Genomic DNA, 13179 nt, shown 5'->3' with positions numbered 1-13179 from the left:
TTAAACCCATTCCGCGAAATTACGAAGTCCCCTCGCGGGACCCGGTAAGGACGCCTGGTAAAACCAGGCGTTGTTACCGGGTCCCGCGAGGGGAAGAGGGAGCTAACAACGGGCCGGTCGTAATTGGCCGGTTGTTAGCTCCCTCTCCCATTTACATTGAGCCCTATGGGGGCTCAGATAGGATTGTGGAAGGTCCTGGCCCGGGTTCCCAGAGAGAGGAATTACCGGGCCCTCCAAACCCGGAATGGCCCTGTAATTCCCCATTCTGGGAACCCAGTAAAGGAGCCCGGTTTGGCGGTAGCCATGGAGCTAACAGCTCCATGGCTACCGCCAAACTCGTAATGAGGCCCACTAATTCCTGACTTCTTGCTGATTTCCTGTGTGGCGTCCTGTTCCTGATTTCTTCATCCTGCTTGATCCTGATTCTAGATTTAATTGCAAAGCCAAGGCCTATGCATTGCTGAACCCCTTTTCAGCTAGGCCTCAAATTCTATAAATCCCCAAAATCCAAGGGAAGCATTCTGATCCAGTCTGGCTTGCTAATACTAGTTCCAAGCCTGCTCAAACTCCCTATCCCGCTGTTCTCCAGTCTCCAGTAACCAGAAGGGCCAGTCCAGTGCAGTCCAGTGCAGTCCAGTGCAGTCCGGTGACCAGAACTGCCCAGATGATCCTGTCTCACCAAATTTGCCCAGCTGTCCTTGGTTAGTCCTGATCCGTGTGATGACCAGAACCCTTGATGGTCTAAAATCCTAAATTAAAGTGGACTGTAAGTATTAATAGGAATCATAGAAAACCATAGCATATCTTGTTGTGCCTTGCCTTGTCTCATCCCAATCTCTAAACCATCCTATCCTTACCTTAATAACTTGTAACATTGTCAGTATCCATATTGCAATCCTGTCTTTGATTTATCATGCTAAGCGCCATTTCTTTAGTCATTTGTATCTTGTGTAAATCTTAAACCATCAATCCTACTTCGATTGATCTGACTGGTTTCCGCTGGGGTGGGCAATGGGGATCTGGTGTTCAAATCATGAATCAACTCTAGAGTGTACTGGGCCCCTCCTTGATATTCTGGCCAGAATGCTTTAGCTTAGAGTAAAACTATAGTAAATATGTTCTTGTCCAAACTGAGTTTATTTTCTGTTTTCACCACCCGATTTTTCTAAAAATGCCTCTCATTCAACCTTGCATAACTTCCTCAGTTTAATAGCTAGATACTTTATTTTAACTCTGGATTATACCCAAGACCTATTGCTACATCACAACCGAAACACCACACTCAAAGTATTTCACCCGTTTTTCTTAAAAACCGTTTGGTTAATTTTAGGCGGAAATCCACAATTTTGCAAACTAGGCTGAGACCAGGGTGTATTGCCCGCGGGCATGTTGGCGCGTTACAAAAATTAAAATAAATAAATAAATTGCCTGATTGAAATACTTAACAGATTTGGGGTCTTGTGTCGTGATTTTGAGTGTGATTACCACCGTGACAGTCTAGCACAGTGGACTAACCTGCAGGGTAGTGACACCTTGCTTGGTTGGTTTACTGTGCTACACTGTACAAGTGCCTCCCAAAACAAATACTCCAAGACCAGTCCGGTCTGTAAAAGTAAAAGTAAATCAACCCCAACATAATTAATAAAGAAATTGATATTTCCAAAATGGTTGTTTCTGTAGAAATCAGTATGGCTAGGGAGCACCCCCTGCACAAGCTTTTTGTCAGGGGTGAGTGACCAGAACAGAATGAACATGTCTGACTGCAGGAAATCACAGAACAGGCCACTGCCATGGACCTGAATGCATGGCAGGAAAATGGCCCATTACACCAAGTTCTTAGTGAATTGTACATGGCCCAAAAGTTAAAGAGGAGCAAAGAAAAATTGCCAGAATTGCGGCCTACCTATACCTCCACATACGAGTGTTGCAAGAAAAGCATGCTGAAAATATTGTTCTGGCACAGAATCAAATTGAATCACTAGTGAGAATCCAGAATTGTCTAGACTCTGCAGAACAAAGGCTACTGAAGAGCCATGAATTAGAGGCAGAATCTAGAGATTATGTCACAAAATTAAAAGAAGATCTGGCTCTCCTACAGAAAGAGAATGCAGGGCAAGACACCCAATTACAGACACTAAAAGAGGAGTGTCAGGAAAAGGATGACTCTCTGCAACAAAGTCCACAGAAAATGGCGCAACAATTAAATTATAATATAGTCTGCTCAGAACAGATAGTTACCCTACAAAACCATATAGAAATCTTGAAAGAGGAAAATAATACATTAATTATGAGAGACCTACACTCTCAAACATAATTTGATGAGGAGTGCCAGAAATCCAATGCCATCAAAAAACAAAGGGATGACCTGGCTGAACAGAGAGGGGCACCCTAGGTCAGGAGAGAGACACCTTAGGCCAGGAAGTAAGCCAATTAAAAAACAAGTTAGAGGGAAGAAAGCTGGCCCTCCAGGAGCTCAATGAATTAAAGAGAGAGTTTGGGAAGCTACGAGAGCACACCAGACGGATAGAAGGTGCTCTGGAAGAGAACACCCAGACCAAAGATGCTAAAATTTAGGAGGTGAGTCTCCTGCAGCAGAAATTGGCCCAGTATTCCAAGACCATGCAGGAAGCGCAGAGGGACAATGAGGCTCTCTGTGAAAAGAATGATGGGCTCCACCAGCAAGTGGCAATGTAAGAGCTAACATTGAGACCAGTAAGGCCTTGATAGAGAAACAAAAGGCTCAGATTTTTGTTTATCACCAGGAAATAGGGGCTGAAAAAGAAAAGGTAGAGAGGGACAGGGCAACGCCTGATCATAACATAAGGACTCCTGTACTCAGGGACTCTAACCCCTTAAACACCATGAACTCTGCCAGCTTCCTGTCTATTGGCTCTTATGAACCAGGGGCCATGCGGATGGTAGAATTCAATAGGGTTGGTAAGATGGGACTGACAGATCAGCACCCCCCAGAAATTGGTGGATGGGCGTCCCTGTACAGATCCCCAAATATTAGGGCTAATATCTCTGACAGGAAGAGTCCTATGAGGGGAGAGTCAGGGAACTTGACCCTCAAAAATACCACCTTCCAAAAGATAAGTTTGTGAAATTTGGTGGGAACTCCAGGAAATAAAGCCCAAAAAGAGTATCCTGAATACCTCTACCCAGTTCGGGCAGTGGGGTGGGTACTCAGCCATTCCTGGGAGCAGGGGAGAGTCAGAAGTCTCTTCTGAGCACCAGAGGAATAGGGAAACTAGGCCCCCACATTCTGCAAGCCCATCTCAAGCTTGCAGAATCAGGGAGTGCCTAGAGGATCAAGAAGCCACCTCCTGTATAGTGCCTCTGAGTCTGAGGACGAGTGGACTCGGGTGACTAAAACCAAGAAGGAAAACAACATTAAGCAAGCTATGCAAAAAGATCCCCTTTAGCAGATCAAGGCCATTAGGAGTGTTCTAACTCCATATCATAAAAATGCAAACTATTCTGCCTGGGAATACCTAGAATGATATGAACAGATTATGGACACTTTCCATCTGAACGACAGCCAGAATTGCATATGGTATGTGAAGTGGACATTCTCTCCTGAATACTCCAGTTTCTTTGTGGGACTGGAGGCTCAGGACCACTCAAGATGGTCCACCTACAGGGCAGCCATCCTAAAACATTTCTCTGCACATAGAAACCCCCAAGAGGCCCGCAAGGTGGCCTATAATCTGCAGTGCGGGGAAGATCAGGCCCCACAAAAATGTGTGCAGGAGCTCAAACGTGCCTTTGCGCAGACCACCAGGAGGGTGCGCACAGATAGTCAAGAGTTCATCACTACCTTCATCAATGCACTCCCCAAATATATCATGACCCAGCTGGTGAAGGACTTTCATGAGAAGAGATAACTGGACTGGGTCATAGAACAGGCGACCCACATTTATGAGGTACAGACACTGGCAGATAGCAAAAACACAAATAAAAACTCCAAACCAGCCAACACCCCTGCTGCTGCTAAGGTGGCAGAGGTGAGGGTTGCCCCCATTTTAGATCTTGAGATGGGGGGCCTAAAAATAGCCTGTTGCCAGGGGAAACAACCGTGGCCCCAGACACCACAACGCTGCACGCGACGCCGTAGAGAAGAAGAAACAGATAGTACGAGTCGGACGAAACATACAGCCCTGACACTCGCTTGAGAGATCCAATCAATGGTATACCTCACCGGATGTCGGATGAGAATCTCTATGAATGCTTCTACTACAATGAGCAACCGTTCAAACTGCTCCTCAGCTTAATATACTTTGGCTGACATACACGTGACATGACACAGAAGCTCTCTTTGAAAATAGCTCACGACTACCGCTGCGTGTGAATTGTCGATATAAACTACAGAGAAAAATACATAGCAAGTGGACAGAAACTCGCCCTGAGGAAGGACTTTGTCCGAAATTCATCGGCAAGGGCTTCTGCCACAATGAATTCAATAAAGAAAAATTGAAAATGATAAACGCATAAGTGATTTAATAACAAGTAAACAACGGGGGTCTCCACATAGATGATTGACCACCAAAGAAGGATTACATACCCAGAATCAAATCTAAGCTATATCATAATTGAAGTAGTATTTACTACATAAACAGGCGTCTCCAAAGCTCAGTGGATGTGCCACTGAGCTGCTTTCTCCGGGGCCTAAAAATATACCTGTGCAAAATCCATCCAATCAAAGAACCAGAAGGCTCTTGGGCCAATCCCGGACATGCGGTAGTCAGGGAGGTAAATCCCACAACAGGGACCCCTAACTCTCCTGATTATATCAGCCCCTGATGCAAGGGTACAAACCCATCCTGGAGTATGTGTGGACTCCCGCAGCCCAAGCGGGGATCCAAGATCCAACCAGATAAGTAACACCCCAGGAAACTTCCCTCCTAACTTTCCCCGGGAGGGCAGTAATCCCCCAAATGCCGGGTTGAGTTTCTTTCCCCCGGTACCCTCAAAACTTCAACCCTTCAAAACAACCCTCCTTTCTTTCCCCACTTTCCAGAGCCCAGACAGCCCAATCCGGGAGAGGGAAGGCCAAGAGTGGAGGGTTACCCCAATTTTCCAAACTCAGGGTACTATGGGAGAAGGGATAGTTACCCTTATCGTGATTCACCTAGGATGGGCCAGAGACCCCATACCAGCCGGAACAGGTGTCTCAACTGGAGCGCCATGTCCAGAACCTGTCTCAGGTTCTGGGTCGCATGTTGAGGGCTCAGCAGAACCCTCAGATGAACATGGCAGCTCAGAACCCCACAAACCAAGGGTCTTGTAGTCCAGAACAATGACGGGGAGAGAACCCTGACAACTCACCAGTTCCAGAGGAGGAGGCATGGGGGAAGGGAGGTGTAAAGCCTTAGAGGAAGCTTCCTTCCCCACCCGGGAAAAGCCCCTGGACACCCAGGAACCTGAACCAAAATCTCCTGCCCCTGAAAGTATGCAACCCAAAGAACAGAGGGCGGGTAGATGAAATAAAGAACCCAAAAAGACCCATTCTGTGGAGGAGGTTAGTGTTCTCCAATTTGAATGGAAGGGATCCTTAGAGGATTCTGGGAAAAAGATCTTCTCCTTCAGGGACGGGGGCACTCCTCCCAAAGAAAAATGGGTCCCAAGAGATCCTAATGAAGACTGGGTGAATGTCAGGACTGAGTTAGAATCGCCTACCTTTGAACTCCAGAATGATAATAATGAAAACCACACTGCCCAAACCTATTCTGGTGAAGCCTCTAAAAAGGAGGGGGCGGCACAGAATCAGAACCGGGGAGCCCAAAACTCCCCAAATATCCAACTGTCACATTTGTCTTGCAGATCCCTAAGCTCCCACACAGAATCATGCCCAAACTACCCCTGTGTCGGAGTCAAGAATCAGGAAATTGATCAATCAACTTGCCCAAAATGCACATTATCTTGGCCCCCTTGAGGAGAAGGAGGGAAGATTTTATGCCCCGGTCCAAATACAAGGGCAGTGTACAGTGTCGGCACTGGTGGACACTGGATCCCAAGCAACTCTTCTGTCAAAAAGGGCCTTTGATCAGCTGAATTCAGGAAGGGGAGAGAGATACCAGATCCCTCTCACCCCTCTTCCTGGACAACTTGAGAACTTCGATGGGAATGAAATTCCTGTTGAGGGGACTGCAGATCTGGAAATTAAAATTGGGCGACAAAAGGTGAAACATCTGGTCATAGTCGTGACTCCAGAGGTCACCCCCTGTTTAATGGGGAATGACATCCTGCGAAGGTTGTCCCCCCTAATAGACTGTGTAAACAAGGTCCTCTGGACCCAGACCGACTGACCAATAAAATTACAACATAGTGTCAACCATGTTAGTTTGAATGGCACATGCCACATGGTTGAACAAAAAAAGGATCAGATTGAGTTCCATTTTCACCACAACCAAATCCCTGATGTGACAGTAATTGCTGTAAGACAACAAACTGGTGATGGGAACTGCTCTCTATTTCTGAAAATCCACCTTCCTTCCAGTTTCAAGTGGCATTCCACACTGGAAGTAAACACTTGGAAATTCTATACTGATTCACAATCGGAAAATCCCAATTCCATAGTCAAAAGTGATGAGAAACAAGCTCAAAGTTTAGCTGACATTCAGAAAATTAGAGAACAGCTATTCATCCCTATTTCGTTAAATAAGGGGAAGGAATCTGTTCTCGCCCGAGTGTGCGTGAACAACAGTAAGAGCTTCATCAGCAAAGACATGTTCTGAAAACTCCCAAAAGATCCAGCCATTCCCACATTTAAATTGATTGACAAATGGGATATGGACCTGGAAACTCCCAATTCCAAACATCTCCTGCCTGGAAGGTGTATGCTCAAAAGGTCTATAGGCAACAAAAGAATAGTACATAATTGTTGGGTTGTGCGAGATTTCCCTGCTGCATTCTATTTAGGCAGTGACATTGTCAATCACTTTGCCATTAATTTGCACCTGATAAACTACAAAGCCTGGTCCCAATTAGGGGGTAATCCCATGGACTTTGATGATTCAGAAAAAGCATTTTGGTCAGCCCAATTGCTGCCGTATGCAGTTGAAGTTCAAATTGGAGAGGAAGTCACCATCCCAGGACGGACATAACTATTCACACTTGAATTAAAAATTAAAAAAGGACAGAAACTGCAAAATCCTGACGCATATGTTCACCTCAACACCCATCTACAACAGCAAGGGTTGGGCTTAAACCCAACACCAATCGTCAATGTAGAACACAACACCATTCCAATATTGATGGATAGCAGCGACCTTAGGAGTATCACTCTGAGCGCAGGCACCATTATTGGAATGGCGGTTGATGACTGACATTTTTCCATAGATTTAGGTAATGAAGTGATAGGACCAATCCCGAATTACTGTTTTGACAGTGATAGCAATAATGACATAACACCGGACAGGATCTTCACCCGGCAAGGGGTGAATTTCCTGGTATACACTTCATCTCTTTACGGTAAGGAAGAGGTGACCTATGACATCAGGAGGGATGAGGTGATCTATGTCCACAAGCACTGCCTTCCCTGCCTGAAACCCTCCGATCAGGTCAATACTTTAACCAGGCACCTCTCCACCCAGCTGGAGGAGGCAGCTGAAACCAGAAGTCTTTCCGGGCTTCAGGAAAATGGTTGAAGAGAGAGTCAACTTAGCTGATGCCTGTGAGACTCTGGAGCAAAAGCAAAAGTTGAAACAAGTTTTCTTAGATTTTCAAGATCTCTTTGCAGTGGACTCATATGACTGTGGTCGCACCAAAATCCATAAAACAACAAGTCCCACGGACCCTGGTATAACTCCAGAGTTTGTGAAGCAATATTGCTTGCCTCTCGCATCCATGGTGTCCCTGATGGAAATTATCAAAAACCTTGTGTCCCGTGGGATATTTCGTCCAGTACACAGAACCTTCAATAATCCGGTGCTGGGGATTTAAAACCCAATGGCCAGTGGAGACTCTGTGCTGACCTAAGGGAGCTAAACAAACAGGTCCACATATCCCGATGGCCTCTCCCCTACATTGACATGGGGCTGGCCCAGATCCAGTGGTCAAAGGTATACACTGCCATTGACCTTACCAATGGGTAATGGACCGTACCTGTCGGTAGGGAGGAGCAATACAAGCTGGCCTTAACCTTCGGGGGGGCAGCAGTACACATGGACCCGGACTCAACTCCGGCAATGAATTTAACATATTCTTAGACAAGGCCATGCCATGACTTGGGTGAAAGAGGTAACCTGGCCTACGTAGATGATGTCCTGATCAAAAGCTCAACTGTGGAGGAACACATAGCAGAAATCTGTTATGTTCCTACTCAGTTGAGGGTTGCTGGAGCAAAAATATCCTTCCAGAAGGCACAGTGGTGCAGGACCCGTGTCAATTTCTAGGGGCATGAGATAACTCCCGAGGGTCTCTGTCCCCAGGAAAAGAAATTGGAAGCACTCCTGAAACTAAAAGACCCCACAACTCTGCGTGAGCTAAGGAGCCTCCTTGGACTGACTAATTACAGTAGGAAGTTCATTGAGGATTACGCAGAGATTACAAGACCACTGATCCTTCTGTTGAAGAAGGGGTCCAGTGGGAGGTGGGTCCAGAACACGCCGAGACAGTAAAGCAACTCAAAAGAAGCCTCTCACAAGCACCTTGTCTAGCTTACCCTGTCAAAAGCAAGGAGTTCTTCTTGGAGACAGGGTTCTCAAATACATGCTTGACCGCAGTATTATATCACAAGCATGAAAAGGTCAATAAGGTCATCTCCTATGCAAGTACGACTTTATCCTCTGTGGAGGAAAAATTCAACGATTGTGAGAAGGCACTCCTGGTAACGGTGCAGGCATTGAAAAATGACTGCCCGTTCATCCAGGGGAAACACATCATAGTGGAGACTCCACACCAGCCTTTGCAAAATCCCCAAAGTGACAGAATCCAGGCTGGAAATTTGAGTAATTCCAGAATTACTTCCTGGATTCTGTCAATGCAAGGCTTTCCTGTGGAGGTCAGATATGGCCAAAACAAGAAGAGTCCCCTCGCGCAAGGTCTGGCTGACTTGCATGATAGTGCCAGAGAAAACTTTTTCGAGGACGAAAGTCTTAAAACCCAAACAAAGTCTATGAAGAAGACAAGTGTGAGGGAATGCCCACTGTTTATGTGAATGGGTGCTCCTACCATGTTGATAACAATGGGGAAAAGGAATTGGTGGCTGGCGTTGGGAATGCCTGGGTGAATGATGCCCCGGAACCCTCCACTGGGTACAAAATTGGTCCCTTTAGTAGTCAGGTGGCAGACCTGATGACAGTTCATCAGGCCATCCTCACTGCTGACCAACACCAACTCCACGAACTGGTCATAACCCCTGATTCAGATTATGTCTGGAACGGGTTCGTGGAGCACCTGGTTAATTGGAAAACCTGAGGCACGCTATGTGCTAACAACAAACCACTCAAACATGGCAAGCTTGGGTGAATGATGCCCTGGAACCCTCCGCTGGGTACGAAATTGGTCCCTTTAGTAGTCAGGTGGCAGAGCTGATGGCAGTTCATCAGGCCATCCGCACTGCTGACCAACACCAACTCCACGAACTGGTCATAATCCCTGATTCAGATTATGTCTGGAACGGGTTTGTGGCGCACCTGCTTAATAGGAAAACCAGAGGCATGCTATGTGCTAACAACAAACCACTCAAACATGGCAAGCTTATACATAATATTGATGATCTGGTCACCTCTAGTGGGATGACCATCTACTGGAAAAAGATCAAGGGTTATTCCAGAATAGAGGGACCAGACACAACTGGAAATTACTTAGCTGATCAGCTGGTCAAAACCGGAGCCATCCAAGGGGATATCCTTTAGATATAGTCCCTGTTGGGGGAAATCCAGGTCACTGCTATCACTAGGTCCCAGACAAATGCTCAGAATTAAATCTCAACTGCCCAGTGGAGTAAGGAGACCCCAGATGCTGATTTAATAACGGCTTAAAAAGGGGATCCAATCATTGGTACATTTTATCAACGCATTGAGGACCCTGAGAACTTTCCTCTGACGGATACTGATTGCATTGGGAAAGAGGACCTCAGAGTGTTGATGAAATGTCCCGAAATGTTCTGAATCCAAGACTGTGTGTTGGTGAGGAGATCCATATCTGGCTGTGACCAGTGGGTGGTGCCTACCTCATTATGAAGCCTGATGCTAAGTCACGCCCATGATGTGACCACAGTCGGTCATCAGGAGTTTCATACTACATTAGAAATCTTGCAACAGTTTGCATACTGGCCACACATGGGGCAGTACCTCGACCAATACGACAAGGGGTATCTTGTGTGTGCACAATTTCAGCCAACATCACTCACACATCGAGCTCCCCTCCAAAAGAGGGGGATGACACTACCTTGGTCAGATTTTCTATCGGGCCCGTGATTCGCTCCTCTAGGGGGATCAAGCAAATGTTAACGGTAACATGCTTGTTTACTAAATGGGTGGAATGTCTTCCGACCCCAAATTGCAAGGCAGAAACAGCAGCTGCCCTGATGATCAATCACATCTTCTCGTGTTTTGGACTACCCCAAAGGATTGAGTAAGACAGAGGTAGTCACTTCACCAGCAAAGTGATGACAAAGATGTGGGAGATACTTGGGGTAAAAAGGAAACTACACATTGCATACCGGAGTCCTCTAGTGGTGGAGTTGAGAGGTACAATAAAACTATTGTGAACATACTAAAAAATGTTGTGACAGACTCTGGGCCAAGTTGGGACATTCGACTACCACTTGTCCTGATGGCATTCAGATCTAACCCTTCTTCTGCAACTAAGATGTCTCCATTTGAGTTGATGACTGGACAGTGCTACCTCAGCATCTACTCTACAGAACACAAGAGCAGACACTAATAAATGCCTCCACAACTCATGAGTATGTTGAGAATCTGAGAAAACACCTTCAACATGCTTTTGTGTATGCTCAGCGGAATCTAGAAAGATCTGCAGACAGCATGAAGACCCACTATGATCTAAAGACAACCAAAAAGGAATACCAAGTAGGAGACAGGGTCTACTTGTACAATTTCCAAAGGGACCAGACCAAGGAGAGAAAATTCTTGCCTAGCTGGCGGGGACTTTTTGAAATTATGGACAAAATCTCACCAGTCGCCTACAGAATCTGCATCCCCAAGCATGTCTTGACAGAAGGGAGTTGGATCCACATCAATCAGCTAAAGAGCTGCCACCCCAGGCACACTTTGCAGCAAATAGAGGAGTCTACAGAAAACCCAGTGGGGGATATATCCAAAGCATAGGAATATTTCAAATTGTCACTGACTGCATGCGTATATCCCACTGCTGTCATCCCAATTGGAGTACAGTTAGTGGGAAAATTGTCATAACCGGTTTGTGTTCTACTTTATAGATTTGTACTGATTACACTGTCCTTACCAAGGAGGACCACCTCAGGCACCCGGAAGGAGAAGCCCAAGGAAATCCAGAGTGTCGCTCCACACCAGAAAAGAAAAACTGAGAGAAGGCTAGGGGTTTCGTTCCACATTCCATACCAGAGGCAGCGAGGAGAGCATGTTGCATTGTTCGTTGATGGAAGAAAGATTCATACCCGACTGAACCTGCTTTTTCAAGAAACAAATCCCACTTGCCCAACTCACACACGACTGGAAGTCCAGATGAAGTCGGGGTGGGGGGATCTGTGGGATATTTTGACCCACTCAGTTGTGCTATGTTACATTACTTTGCTGCATTGGTGCAAGAAACAGCACAAAATGGCAGCACTGACTCCTGTGCGTGCGAAGATCTCTAAACTGCATTTTTGTAACATCCAGAAAATGGCTGCACCACCCTGCCACACACATTTCAGGTGGGGTGGAACAGAGCACTCACTGCAGGAATGTGCCAGTGTGCTCTGCAACATTTAACATGGAGTGAAGTGAAAGAGGCAGCATTATTTTGCTGAAAGATCAACATGCCTCTTTTAAATGACACTTTCTCAACCTTAAAAGTGCTGCTTGGCACTAAATTCATCAATTTCTCATGAACCACTGTGATTAAAAAGGCTCTGTAATGCCCAGGATCATTAATTGTGTCTCAGAGGAACCAGGCCTCATTTGAATGACAGCTCCTGTCCAATGTATCTTTGAAAAATCAACCCAGGGCTTTGTTTTCATTTTACACAGGAAACACGCCTATTTTCTTTGCAACAGTATCAAGAATCAGCTGTCCAGAGAAAGACACTAAATAGATGCCTGTAACTGGATCCATGCTGCAAAACAACTCCAGCACTCAAGAAAAGAACTGTAGCTATAGAAAGTGTATATTTGCTGGAGATGAAAACCGAATTTAAAGAAATAGTAAAATGTGCTTTTTCCTGACTGAAGGGGGAAAATCGCATATTTAAACGTACATTGTTGGTTACAGGCCTGATTACTTAGAAATGTAAAATGATTTTGTTACTGGTAGAAATACACCTATAAACTGTTTTAATTCTATAGTTTTAAAGTCAAGATTTAAAAGGAGAAAATAAAAGCTGAATGAAATGAAACTCGATTTGAGGCGTGTGTTCTGGTGGTTTGGGCATGGTGCTAACTCAGTGCTGTTTTGTATTCTGAAAATTAAAATTATGACACTATTTCACTTTAGACATGTGACCCCATAAACTAACTCTCGCAATTATTTTTTGTCAAAGAAAGAAAGTCCTATAGACATTAATTCATTTCTTTATTTCAGGAGCTTTTCTATGTGCCACATGTAACTAGTAAGTACCCCTTCGTGCTGCTGCCTACTTGGTTTCATAAGGTGTGTCTGGGCCACGGCTTGGCCGCAGCCTTCACCACCAGCACACTGTGCTTTGGTGATGCTGCCCATGCCGCCCCACCTCCACCACACCCAGCAGCAGCAGTACATGGTGCTGCAGCATTCTCGATTAGTCACTTGGCTTGAGAGAGGGACAACAGGGCAGACGGCAGCAGCGACAGGCAACACTACCTGACTCGACCCACGTATGTGGACCATGTAAACTTGTAGTCATCAAGCAAGGGATGAATTTGTGCTGGGGACTGTGTACTTTCACACTTTATTTTTTGTGTGTGTTCATCTGAACTGTGCTATAAAGAAAACGAAAGGGGATACCTCCAATTAGCTTTCACTTCAGGCACCTGCAGTGAAAAGAAGTTAACC

This window comes from Ambystoma mexicanum, chromosome 7q (genome assembly GCF_040938575.1).
Source record: "Ambystoma mexicanum isolate Mex_15411 chromosome 7q, UKY_AmexF1_1, whole genome shotgun sequence".
Taxonomy (NCBI): Eukaryota; Metazoa; Chordata; class Amphibia; order Caudata; family Ambystomatidae; genus Ambystoma; species Ambystoma mexicanum.
Note: the sequence above shows the minus strand (reverse complement) of the source record.